The sequence below is a fragment of the Lissotriton helveticus genome, chromosome 5_1 (genome assembly GCF_964261635.1).
Source record: "Lissotriton helveticus chromosome 5_1, aLisHel1.1, whole genome shotgun sequence".
In the NCBI taxonomy this organism is placed as follows: domain Eukaryota; kingdom Metazoa; phylum Chordata; class Amphibia; order Caudata; family Salamandridae; genus Lissotriton; species Lissotriton helveticus.
This window is the reverse complement of record NC_136065.1, coordinates 2,095,954,384-2,095,968,522: the sequence shown is the minus strand read 5'-3', so window position 1 is coordinate 2,095,968,522 and position 14,139 is coordinate 2,095,954,384. Positions and strand designations below refer to the sequence as shown.

Below are 14,139 nucleotides of genomic sequence, written 5' to 3'. Positions count from 1 at the left end.
GATCCTACACAGTTAGTTTAATTACTCGGTTGCAAGATTTGTGACCACTTGGACAGGATGGTAATAGAGAGATGAAGCAGTCCCATACATTTGAACACGTACATATTGAAGGAAATAACTATCGAACAGTCAATTATCCTTTCTGCCCACTAGGGCTGAATTGTCGTAACGGATACAGTTGAGATTTATCCATGAAAATATGTATCCTGAATATGTGAGAAGATCTGGATATATGAGTCACAGAACCGAATATTTTTCAAAGATCTAATTTATTTTAGGACATTAGCCTAACCAAAATGTTAATTTGTCTATTGTTCCTCTGTCAAAGATTGTTTCGGGAGGTAACACATTTGTAAACTGTAAACCGCACTTTTTTCATATTTGTTTACACTCATGTAACAGCAGTAGTCTGTTTTCACTGTTTTTTGGTCTTGAAGGTGTCACATGTTAATTTAAACCTATCACGAATTCCCTACCATCACTCGTGAGCAAGGGAAAAGATTCCCGAAACACGTAGAATGAACTTTGCCTATGAATTTTTGCTGATTAAAAAGGCTACCTATTTGCAAATTGTTGTTCGTGGACTTACTGCTGCTGGATGGTGACGGCAATATGAGTGGATATATATATATATATATATATATATATATATATATATATATATATATATATATATATATATATATATATATATATATATATATATATATATATATATATATATATATTCACTGAAAAAAACATAGGTAAGTTAGCTGGAAATTTTACTGACATAAAACCATTGAAATTCCCACGTTATAGTTAGTTGGACTCACTATAACTTGCGCGCCTGCAATGCACTGCTGATGACGTAACATATTACATCACTCATGACATGGTCAGTGACATCACTCATGACATCACTGATGACACCATCCAGTGAATGTGTGTCTTTCTGAAAAATAAATATGTTTTATATATGTATATGTAAAGGTCGATGGAAGAATAAATGTTTAAATAAGTGTCTTAATGGATGTTTAAAAAAAAAAAGATTGATTGGTTAACTGGCTTATTAAGTGTATCTTAGTGAATACATATATTAGCGAGTATTGTTTAAATATTTAAATGTTTGTTTGTATCAGTGTTTCACTTTGTGTATAAGTGGCTGCATGGGTTGGTGAGTAGCTACATGTGTGTGTATATGGGTTATTAGATGCTTTTTTTAGTATCAGTATGAGTGTCTGTATGGTTTGGTGGGGGTGTTACTTAGCACATATATGCATCAATGACTGACTCACTGTTTGTATGTGTTTTGAAGACAGCATATGTGCAGGACTGTATGGGTGGATGAGTGTGTATATGTGTGTGTTAGTGAGTGAATGACTGTCTCACTAGTGTCTTTATCAGTAACTACATATGTTTTAATCTAGTATATGTGAGTATTGATGTATATAAGTGAGTGAGAGATTGAAAGAGTTCTTGTTTAAATAAGTATGTGTTTCTATAAGTGATTGTTTAAGAGAGTAAGTATGTGTAAGTTTCCTTAGAAGTAAGGTGGTAGTGTGTGTATAGCAGTATATGCAAATAAATGGATGTTCAATAGTTTATTTGCATGTGTGATTATGTGTGTGAGTAACTTTTGGATGACTGTCGGTGTGTAACAGGATGTATAGGTGTTTCACTACATATGATGAGTGAATATATGTATGAGTGACTATATAGAACTGTTGGTGAATGAGTGGATGTGTATATAGATGGTGGTATTACTGAATTGGTTGTTGTAACTGGTATGGGTATCTCTATTTTTTTGAAAATTTTCGTTTCTATTTTTGAATATGTGTTTCAAGGGTTACATTACACTGAAAGGAGGTCTGTCACTCTGTCACAAGGATGGTGTCATCAGTGATGTCATGAGTGATGTCACTGACCATGTCATGAGTGATGTAATATGTGACGTCATCAGCAGTGCATTGCAGGCGCGCAAGTTATAGTGAGTCCAACTAACTATAACGTGGGAATTTCAATGGTTTTATGTCAGTAAAAATTCCAGCTAACTATATCTGGTGTGAAACCTATGGTTTTTTCAGTGAATTTCATAGGTTTTTTAAATGCTAATTCCTAACTATATAAGGCCTGAAACCTATTTCAGTGAATTTCAAAGGTTTTTTGAATGCTAATTCCTAACTATATAAGACGAAAGCCCACCAGGAATCTTCAGTGTGCGCCAGGGGACTGCATTGCAGAGAGGTGTAATGAAGCCACGCCCCTTTTTACACCTCTCTGCAACGCATCCCCCATGCATGTTTGAAGAGGGGGAACTAATTCCCCTTGCATACTGGGGGTCCCTGGGGGCCAACTAGCCCACCTGCAACCTCCAGTATGCGCCAGGGGGCTGCATTGCACAGAGGTGTAATGAGGCTATGCCCCTTTTTACACCTCTCTGCAACGCAGGCCAATGGCGCGTTTGCAGAGGGGGGACTAATTCCCCTTGCATACTGGGGGTCCCTGGGTCATATCTGCCCAAACACCGATATTCCGAACGATTGAAAATGACTTTTCTTGAGAAACATTTGGATTTGGATTATCATGTCCTATACTTTGGAATTTTTGAAAGACTGACTTTGAGGATGCTATAAATTACTCAAGTCTGCCCGAATTGTGTGGGTAAAATTGATACCTAGTCACTTTGAATAAGAATGTACTGACGTCGTGTCTAACATTTGGAAGAAATATCTAGTTATATGACAACAGGATACCGACATAACTTGAAGGAAATAAGAACGCCCTGAAGAAGTTCTGTTGTACAGAACGAAACGTTTCGGCTGGCTGTGGTACATAAACTTAAGGAAAATAAAAGCATTTGAATATACACCAAGATTCAGCGCTTCAATAAGGACTCTAAGTGATATGATTTGATTGGACTTATTGTGCAAGTGGTGCTGTGCCAAACTTTGGAATATTCTCCACTACTCTCTACTACTTACTCTCTCCTACTCTACTACTCTCAAATACTCACTCTCTACTACTCATTCTCTACTACTCTACTACTCTCTACTACTCTCTCTCTCTACTACTCACTCCCTACTACTCACTATCTACTACTCTCTACTACTCACTCTCTACTACTCACTCTTTACTTCTCACTCTCTACTACTCTCTACTACTCACTCTCTACTTCTCACTCTCTACTACTCTCTACTACTCACTCTCTACTACTCTCTCTCTACTACTCACTCTACTACTCACTCTCTACTACTCTCTGCTACTCACTCTCTACTACTCTCTCTCTACTAGTCTCTACTACTCACTCTACCACTCACTCTCTACTACTCTCTACTACTCACTCTTTACTACTCTCTACTACTCGCTCTCTACTGCTCTCTCCTACTCACTCTACTACTTACTCTCTACTACTCTCTACTACTCTCTACTACTCACTCTCTACTACTCACTCTCTACTACTCTCTACTACTCACTCTACTATTCACTCTACTACTCTCTACTACTCACTCTATGCTACTCTCTCTACTGCTCTCTACTACTCTCTACTACTCACTCTCTACTCTCTATTACTCACTCTCTACTCTCTACCTCTCTACCTCTCTCTACTTCTCTCTCTACTAGTCTCTACCTCTCTACCGCTACCTCTCTACCTCTACCTCTCTACCTCTACACCTCTACCTCCATACCTCTCTCTACACGCACACATATACACATATATATATGCATATGCATTTATATATATGTATGTGTATGTATATACATACATATATAAACATATATAATCTGTATATCTATATAAATACAAATATAAATGCATGCATAAATATACATATATGCATACAGATGCATGTTATTTACATGAAAGTTTAAAAAACACTAATAAAAGCAAAGCTAAAAAGCCACCTCATTACAAACAGAATGGCTTTAACTTAAACGAGGGCGAGATCTATTGCATTTTCAATGCTTGTTTACTTTGGTTCCATCAAGAAGGCATTCAGATGTGTCACACATTTGCCATAAATTCTGAATGTTAGCACTCTAGTTGCTCATTAGATCACTGTAGTAAAGCTACTGCTCACCAGGGAAGTCCGCTGCTGGTATTCAAAGTGCATGTTTCAGTATGCATGTCAGAATTTCTTTAATGAAATTGAAGAGGATTTGAGAAGTCACTCAAAATGTGCCCTAATTTTTCTTTCTGCAGCACTAATCATAATTTCTATGGCAAAATATACCCCCTCATTTTGTTCCTTTTTAAATTAAATGTTTTAAGAGTTACCACTTTATTCCAATCAAGATGGCTTCAGGTGTGCTATACCTTTGTAATAAGTAGGACTGTTAGCGCTCTAGTTGTTCTTTAGAACACTCTCGGAGGCTGCAGTAGAACACAAAGGAATCAACTGATAGTCTCTGTCCTTGTTGGATGTACATGTTTTACTGAGAATATCAGACTTCATTCTCACATGACTGAGAAAGATAATGTGAATTTACAGAAAATATGCTTTCAGTTTAGCTTATAGATCCCCTTCCAAACCACTGTGGGAAAATCATGAGATATTAGTTTTCTTTCAAACATGATTCATGATATCACAGCAGAAGTCTTTTTCACATGGTAAAATCACCTTAGAACACACCACAATTCCTAAAATGAGTACGGTACCATCAACAAATGATTTATAATGTAACTAAAGTCCTAAAACCCTCTATTAACTACAATGCTTTTTAATGAGGTGCTATCATGTATATTGGTCCCAAGATGGCTGCCAACACTTCTTGGATGAAATGCTGACAACCAATCAGATCAGATGTGTGGATAGGCTCTGCCCAGATATATATATTTTTTTGAACCTAAATTACTCAAAATCCACTGGAGCACATATCTTGAGACATAGCAAAGGCACATCAGGCTACCAGTCCCTACAATTTTGCCAAGTTTTGTGGGAATCCATTCAGCCGTTCAGGCTAAAAGTGAGTCCAACCGCCCTATGGAAATTAACATGGGGAAAACACGTTTTGGGACCCCCCTTTTATCTCGGCCCCCGCTTGACGAATCCCCCCCAAACTTTCAGGGAAGGAGCAGAGCGGAGCGGGCCATCTTCGTTGAGAAATTTACGAAGATTCGTCCACCGGCGCCAAAGTTATTCCCAATAGAATATTGCGGATTTCATATGGAAATCAATCCTAACTATAACTACCTACTGGCGACCGCCAGTAGGTAATACATATATATATATATATTCACTGAAAAAACCATAGGTTATAGACCATATATAGTTAGGAATTAGCATTTACAAAACCTTATTTTACTCACACAAAACCATTGAAATTCGCATATATAGTTAGTTGCACTAACTATATATCGCGCACCCGCAATCCACTGCTGATCATGTCACATATTACATCATTCATGACATGGTCAGTGACATCACTGATGACATCACTGATGACATCTCAAATGACATCACTGATGACATCACTGATGACATCTCAAATGACATCACTGATGACATCACTGATGACATCACTGATGACATCTCAAATGACATCACTGATGACATCACTGATGACATCTCATTTGACATTACTGATCACATCACTGATGACATCATTCATGTGATAATACGATGAACCTCTTCAGACTCTAATATAACCTTAGATACACTCAGTGTAAACAGACACTCACAAACTGTCACTCGTCCATGGAGTTACTCACACACCTAGTCAGTCATGCAAAGAATCAATCACACCTCCATTTCCTCAACTATACAGTTATACACACCTTACTTATTCAAACATATACTAACACATATTTACTCTCTTATACAATCCCTGATACAAGTTCACAATGATCCATACAGCCACTCACACATTCACTGGTTCTTATGCACAGTTATTTATATATGTCAACTCTCACATGTACTGTGTTTTACATATGTACTTACTTTGACATGTAGCACTGAGATATCCATTCACTCACCAATACACTCATGCACACAGTCAACCGCCCATACAGCTGTTTCCACATGCACTTTTGAACCCATACATCTAGTGAATCAACTGCTCACACATCTATGCACAGAGTCATACACCTCCCAGCCACCCACACACACACTCAGTCTCCCATACAAATACTTGGGCAACCAATCAATAACCCATATAGTTACTCATATAGCTACTGATCAACACATGCAGCAGTTTACAGAACAACAGACATAATGATGCACAAATTAAGACAGTTTAGTCACTAACCCATGCACTCAGTGAGACACATTTAATCACTCACTCATACAGTCAGTCATGCACCTACTAAATCCTTCATCCAGACACTTATACATCCACTCATTCTTCAATATGTAAGACATATTTTAACTTTACAGAAACATACAGTCACTGGATGTTGTCATTAGTGATGTCATCAGTGATGTCACTGACCATGTCATGAATGATGTAATATGTGACATGATCAGCAGTGGATTGCGGGTGCGCGATATATAGTTAGTGCAACTAACTATATATGCGAATTTCAATGGTTTTGTGTGAGTAAAATAAGGTTTGTAAATGCTAATTCCTAACTATATATGGTCTATAACCTATGGTTTTTTCAGTGAATTTTCAAGGTTTTGTAAATGCTAATTCCTAACTATATATGGTCTATAACCTATGGTTTTTTCAGTGAATTTCAATGGTTTTTTAATAGCAAATATCAAAAGCTGTAAAATGTATTCTTCTTTTAAAGGAAAAATATATTTTATATGTATTTAATATAATTTTTTTATGTATATAAATTTTTTGAGGGAACGAATTTATCAACTATCATGCTGAAGAAGAGTGTGGGGAAAAAAAAACAAAGAGGAGGACTAAGAGGAAAGAACAATCAGTTCAAAAATACAATTGCTTTAAAGCATGAAGTGCTTTTCCACACATTTACATTTAAATAACCCATATTAGAACATATAAAATATCTACAGAGGAGACGGTGTACATTGAATTTTAGACCCTTCATTGGTACCTACATGTTGGTACTTACATCACCCACACAACACAACAGCTCTATTCAGAGCTACCCTACCTCAAAGCACTCTAAAATATTATTTTACTATTTCCCTTGGTTTTCCCCTTGTTACGCTTTCCGGAACGCTACCCGGTGCGCGGACCGGGCGCTAACCGTGCGAAAATTTGAAAAAAAAGGTTTTTTTTTTTACATATATGGGCCTCCTCAGCCACCCTCAGAAAACCTAGGGGGTCAGGATATGTCTCCCGTGCCCCCTTATACCCATTCCCAACATTGTTTATCCTCCATCTTGTGACTAAATTCGTCCGAAACACAAGATGGCGGACTCCTGTTACGCTACCGGTGAGCTACCCGGTTCGCGTACCGGGTAGCGCTTCCACCGCGAAAAATCGAAAAAAAATGTATTTTATTTTTTTGCCCCGCGGGGCCCTTTAATAGCCCCCACATCAATCCTAGGGGGTCAGGAGGGGTCTACCTTGCCCCCTTTCATTCATTTCCCCCTTCGTTTATTTCCACCTCTTGTCTCTCGATCCTACCGAGAGACAAGATGGCGGCCGCTCCGGACTGTTTAGAATGTTGACAGTCACCGGAGAGCCAATCCGCTTCTCCTCGTGAAGTTCCGTTACGCGTCTGGTACGCGAACCGGGGCGCTAACCGGGACGCTGTCACAGATATATATATTTTTTGAACGTTAATTTCTCAAAATCCACTGGAGCACAAATGTTGAGACCTAGCAAAGGCACATCGGGCAAACAGTCTCTACAATTTTGCCAAGTTTCATAGAAATCCATTCAGCCGTTCGAGCTAAAAGTGAGTCCAACCGCCCTATGGAAAACTCAATGTTAAAAACACGTTTTGGGACCCCCCTTTTTTCTCGGCCCCCGCTTGACGAAACCCCCCCAAACTTTCAGGGGACGCTCAGAAACAAAATGTGCCATTTTCCTGAAAATTTCAGCCAATTCCGTCCATCAACGCCAAAGTTATTCAACATAGAATTTTCAGAAATCCCTATTCAAAAAAATCCTAACTATATATACCTACTGGCGACCGCCAGTAGGTAATATATATATATATATATATATATATATATATATATATAACATTTCTATGGCAAAATGAAACCCCTCATTTTGTTCCTTTTCAAATTAAATGTATTAAGTGTTACCACTTTATTCCAATCAAGATGACTTCAGGTGTGCCATACTTTTGTCATAAGTAAGACTGTTAGCGTTCTAGTTGTTCTTTAGAACACTCTGGGACATTCTGTCATTGGGCTATAGTTGGGCTACATCTGGCTGATATTTGGGCTACATTTGGGCTCTTTTGTCTCTGGTGGCCATCTTGGGAGACTGCATATCAGAATTTTTTTAATGAAATATAAGAGGATTTGAGAAGTCACTCAAAATGTGCCCTAATTTTTCTTTCTTCAGCACTAATCATAATTTCTATGGCAAAATGAACCCCCTCATTTTGTTCCTTTGCAAATTAAATGTTTTAAGTGTTAACACTTTATTCCAATCAAGATGACTTCAGGTGTGCCATACTTTTGTCATAAGTAAGACTGTTAGCGCTCTAGTTGTTCTTTAGAACACTCTGGGACATTCTGTCACTGGGCTATAGTTGGGCTACATCTGGCTGATATTTGGGCTACATTTGTTTTTTTTTGTCTCTGGTGGCCATCTTTGGGCTACATTGGGCTACATGGGGCTACATTGGGCTACATTGGGCTACATTTGTGCTCTAACATATATATAGCCCAATGTAGCCCAATATATATTTTTCAAAGTTAATTTTCGTAAAAACCACTGGAGCATATATCTTGAGACATAGCAAAGGCACATCGGCCTACCAGTCCCTACAATTTTGCCAAGTTTTGTGTAAATCCATTCAGCCGTTCGAGCTAAAAGTGAGTCCAACCGCCCTATGGAAAACTCAATGTTAAAAACACGTTTTGGGACCCCCCTTTTTTCTCGGCCCCCGCTTGACGAAACCCCCCCAAACTTTCAGGGGACGCTCAGAAACAAAATGTGCCATTTTCCTGAAAATTTCAGCCAATTCCGTCCATCAACGCCAAAGTTATTCAACATGGAATTTTCAGAAATCCCTATTCAAAAAAATCCTAACTATATATACCTACTGGCGACTGCCAGTAGGTAATATATATATATATATGTATATATATATGTATATATATATGTATATATATATGTATATATATATATATATATGTATATATATATATATATATATATCAAAACAAAACCCTTTCAGGCATAGAGTGACGCATAAATTATGCAAAAAAGAAGGAGAGAACTCTGGGTAGGTCTCAGTTTAGGTGGAAAGCAGCTCCTGTTAGAGCACTCTCAACACCAGCGACACTCTAGATCTGCTCACCTCAAATGTCTGTTTTTCTATCAAAGTTTTTAAGCATAGGATTAGACAGTGCTATCCATGCAGAGATAGAAAATGACAAAGTCTTTCACCATTTAAACAGCAAAGTCTTTAAGCATAGGACTAGTACAGTGCAGTCCTTGCCGAGCTGTCAAATAAAAAAAGCCATTTATCACTCCAGGCACAATATTACGGCTTTGAATTGGTAAAATACCAACTCAAGCCAACCTGAAAGGAATAAAAGCAACCCCTGACACAGTGTTTCGCTCTAATTAGAGCTCTTCAGAGAGGTATAGCTTTGTCCAGACACAAGGGAGCACCCAGTATTAAGTCAAAACAAAACCCTTTCAGGCATAGAGTGACGCATAAATTATGCAAAAAAGAAGGAGAGAACTCTGGGTAGGTCTCAGTTTAGGTGGAAAGCAGCTCCTGTTAGAGCACTCTCAACACCAGCGACACTCTAGATCTGCTCACCTCAAATGTCTGTTTTTCTATCAAAGTTTTTAAGCATAGGATTAGACAGTGCTATCCATGCCGAGATAGAAAATGACAAAGTCTTTCACCATTTAAACAGCAAAGTCTTTAAGCATAGGACTAGTACAGTGCAGTCCTTGCCGAGCTGTCAAATAACAAAAGCCATTTATCACTCCAGGCACAATATTACGGCTTTGAATTGGTAAAATACCAACTCAAGCCAACCTGAAATGAATAAAAGCAACCCCTGACACAGTGTTTCGCTCTAATTAGAGCTCTTCAGAGAGGTATAGCTTTGTCCAGACACAAGGGAGCACCCAGTATTAAGTCAAAACAAAACCCTTTCAGGCATAGAGTGACGCATAAATTATGCAAAAAAGAAGGAGAGAACTCTGGGTAGGTCTCAGTTTAGGTGGAAAGCAGCTCCTGTTAGAGCACTCTCAACACCAGCGACACTCTAGATCTGCTCACCTCAAATGTCTGTTTTTCTATCAAAGTTTTTAAGCATAGGATTAGACAGTGCTATCCATGCCGAGATAGAAAATGACAAAGTCTTTCGCCATTTAAACAGCAAAGTCTTTAAGCATAGAACTAGTACAGTGCAGTCCTTGCCGAGCTGTCAAATAACAAAAGCCATTTATCAGTCCAGGCACAATATTACAGCTTTGAATTGGTAAAATACCAACTCAAGCCAACCTGAAATGAATAAAAGCAACCCCTGACACAGCGTTTCGCTCTAATTAGAGCTCTTCAGAGAGGTATAGCTTTGTCCAGACACAAGGGAGCACCCAGTATTAAGTAAAAACAAGCATTTACAATGCAATGGTTTTGCCTTTGTTAAAGTTAGAGCTATTGGCATTGCTCTTGACATTATTTTTATTTATATTTTTTTAACATAAATAAATGGCATTGTCATTTACAATGCCAATAGCTTAATCTCTCGCAAATGACAAACACCCACACAGAGCCCCCCACACACACCCACACAGAGCCCCCCACACACCCACCCACACAGAGCCCCCCACACACACAGCCACACAGAGCCCCCCACACACTGCGAGCCCCCCCACACACACTGCGAGCCCCCACACACACTGCGAGCCCCCACACATTGCAGGCAACAGAGGCACGTAAACATCTCTTAGGCGTAAGGCATTCTGAATCATAATTTGAGTAAGCTGAGGTGGGGTTGCTTTTGGAGAATTGTATGCTAGGAATGTCATTCTATTGTAGAAGACAAAGGCAAAAAAAAGTAGAAATAATATTTCAACAACAATAGAAAATGTAAGGGAAATATATTTGGAGTTTCAAGATCATAGTTCTGACCTATAGAGAGAATATTTCAATTAGGAAGTTAAGCTACTTTGTTTAAGGATATCCAATTCCCTAAATTAACACTTTAGAAAATACTGGAATAAATAAAGGAAAATCTGCAGAGCCAGTTGGTTTTCCGGAAAAGATATACTAGTTATTAGAGGAATAATGAGTTACTGTAGTTCAAAAATTATAAACACAATTTGTCTCTCTCTATGTGTATCTATCTATATATATTTTTTTTTTGAGAGAGATATATATATTTTGTATTACTAGCATCATAAAAGTATGTTTGGCATTGACTTACTAAAATGTGGAGAAGCGTACAGTCAAGTACACAAAATCGTAGGTTTACACCGATACAAATGACACAAGTCGAGTTGTGCACGTGAAGTGCAGTGTTTTCAAAAGTGTGCTTTGCGACATTCCTAACAAAAAGATAAAGATCTGCCTCAGCAAGAGGGTGGGTGTTGCCCAGGATCCTACATAGAGGTGCCTGTTGCCTACAAAGCCTGGATCATTTCTTGCCTCCTACATGCATTATTTTTATGATTTTTCAGTGATTCCAAGTTTTCCATACATGCTATGAAGCATAGACTGCATAAAATGCGGAACATGGAATTGTTTAGGAAAGGGGTAGAGGATCAAACAATGGAATGGAATTCCTATAAACGACCCTTCGCTTGGGTAAGTAACGCCATAGGCTGGCAGATAAAGTCTCTGTAAATTTTAACCTTTATGAATGTGCAATCCTACAAGTTTAGAAAGTGCACACGTTCTATTGGCTAAAATATGTAATTTGTGAACAAGTAATAATCTCAGCTTTGACATAATTCATGTGAAGTGTGGGTCAGGAAACCAGTGCCATTTGCCCAATATATAGGTCGTAGCTATTGCTTTGCCGAGTTTTCCCTTGTAATCTGCGCTTCGAAATAGTGACTCAGAGAAAGTGAAAGTCAGCTGCCATATTAAACTTGTACATCTCAAAATAGCACTACAGAATACTCACCGGTCTGAGGAATCGCACCACCTCCTTGAGGACCCCCTCCACGTTCCGCACCGAACACTGCACCAGCGTGCAGACCACAGCATCCGCGGAGCCGCTGGCCACCGCCGACATGTCTTCCCCAGACGCCACGAGGAAGCGCGTGAACCGGACGTGGTCATTTTCTGCAACGCTCTTGCCCAGGAAGCGCTCGAAGTCTGGGTTCGGATCCGTGCACGTGACTCGGCATCCTGGCGGGAAAAACTGGAAATTTGTTCCCGTTCCGCTTCCGACCTCCAAAATGTTGAGCTTCCCCCCGGGGCCGGCGAAGTCTAGCATATTGGTGAAAAGAGTCTTCTTGAAGGAATGCATCTTCCGGTTGTAGACGTGGCTAAATGTGGCCAACACGTACGGAAACATCTTATTGGCTAGTGGCTGCCATACTCCTAAGAGAGCCAAGAGGTGCACTGGCAGGGTCAGCAGCATGATGCCCCCCTGAAGGGTGGCTATGAGAAGGCCCATGTTCGGAGCCGAGGGCGCCGCCGCCTCTGAGGTCTGCGCTCTCGAGCTGATGCGTGTCTGAGCTGCGCTGGATTTACTTTGTAGGAATAATGCACACCATATGCACAGATGAGTCCACATTCAGGTTACCGGTATGTTTTTTCGTTACAAACAAGGGTGTTCCATAGCACACAAAGCTGGAATTAATAGTATATATTTTGTACACGATAAATAGATTGCCAATCATGTCCAGAATTATTCCTTTATGCAAGGAAATGTAATTAATTAATTTGTTTTTTTATAAAGAAGTAACGAATAAATAAATATTTGCTACAAGTCGATGCTCTAGAGTGCTTTAGGGTATTGTGCGTTGGGGGTTCTTCAGGAAATGTAGGATAAATATCTCACTGCAGCTCGTAATCTAAAATATGCAAATAACATTAGCGGCGTGCGGTTAGCAGCTGGGATAACGTCCAATTGTGTTATGAATTAGCCATTGGGAAATATTTCAATCATTGTATGCAGTCCCATTTCGCCCAGAAGTTTTTGCGTTTTATTCTCCTGCATCACTGTTATTTGAGGATGGTGTTGTAAGGCAGGGCCGGTGGCATATGCCGGGAGTTTATTAGCCCGTCTTGTACCATGCTGTAATTGTATTGTGCACTGGGTTAATTTCGGCCCGTGGAGTGTACCGTTTTGGGAGCAATAAAATGGCAGTGGATGATCACTATCGTTCTCCAGTGCCTCGTGCGATAGATATGCATGTGGGTGTATCCAATAATGCACGTATTGTGCTTGGGTGCAAAGATAATAAAGCGGCAAGTCTGGGGCCCCGAAACTACCTTGTGTATATGGCAGAGTAAGCTCCTTCCACCCTACCTTGGGTTGTTTGCCTGCCCATGTAGGGGTGGTCATACAGGAGCGCAGTCTTGTGAAAAACTGTTGTGTGAGTGCTGTGGGTATGTTTGTTAATAGAAAAATAAAGCGGGGCAACACCATTTTCTGGATTGCAATTCTGTCGGCTATTGATAGTGGCAATAGGACCCATCTCACAACCTGGCTTTCCAATTTTGTGAGAGCAGTGCCATAGTTTTCACATGTCATCAATTTGGGGTCATGGTGTATTCAAACACCTAATTCAGTGTTTCCCGCGGGCGTGGCTTGGCGCGCGGCAAGATGGCAGTGCTGTAGTGCTGCTCTGCCGGCCACCGAGGAATATCCTGCCCTACCTGAGTCAGCTGCCGAAATTCTGGACGGGGAGCGGTCTACGGACACCTGTCATCGCCGATCGGGCTGACTGCTGGACCTTTTGTGAGGCCGCCGCGCAGAGAGATCGGCGGCACCCAACTGTGACGCCGGAGCCTTGGAAAGTCTGGGACAAAGCCAGCGAGTGCCCTCTTGTTGCTGGCGTCGTAGGCTGCCCCTGCTGCCCTTCTGAGGAGCTAGCGTGAACAACTGTACCCGGTAAGGGGGGGCGCGACTG

The 14,139-nt window shown here is 40.0% G+C and overlaps 1 pseudogene; it reads right to left on the bottom strand.

The window, feature by feature from the left end:
• Positions 1-12,164: 12,164 nt before the first annotated feature.
• On the bottom strand, positions 12,165-13,328 carry LOC144752874 (thiol S-methyltransferase TMT1B pseudogene; annotated as a pseudogene).
• Between the last annotated feature and the right edge of the window lie 811 nt (positions 13,329-14,139).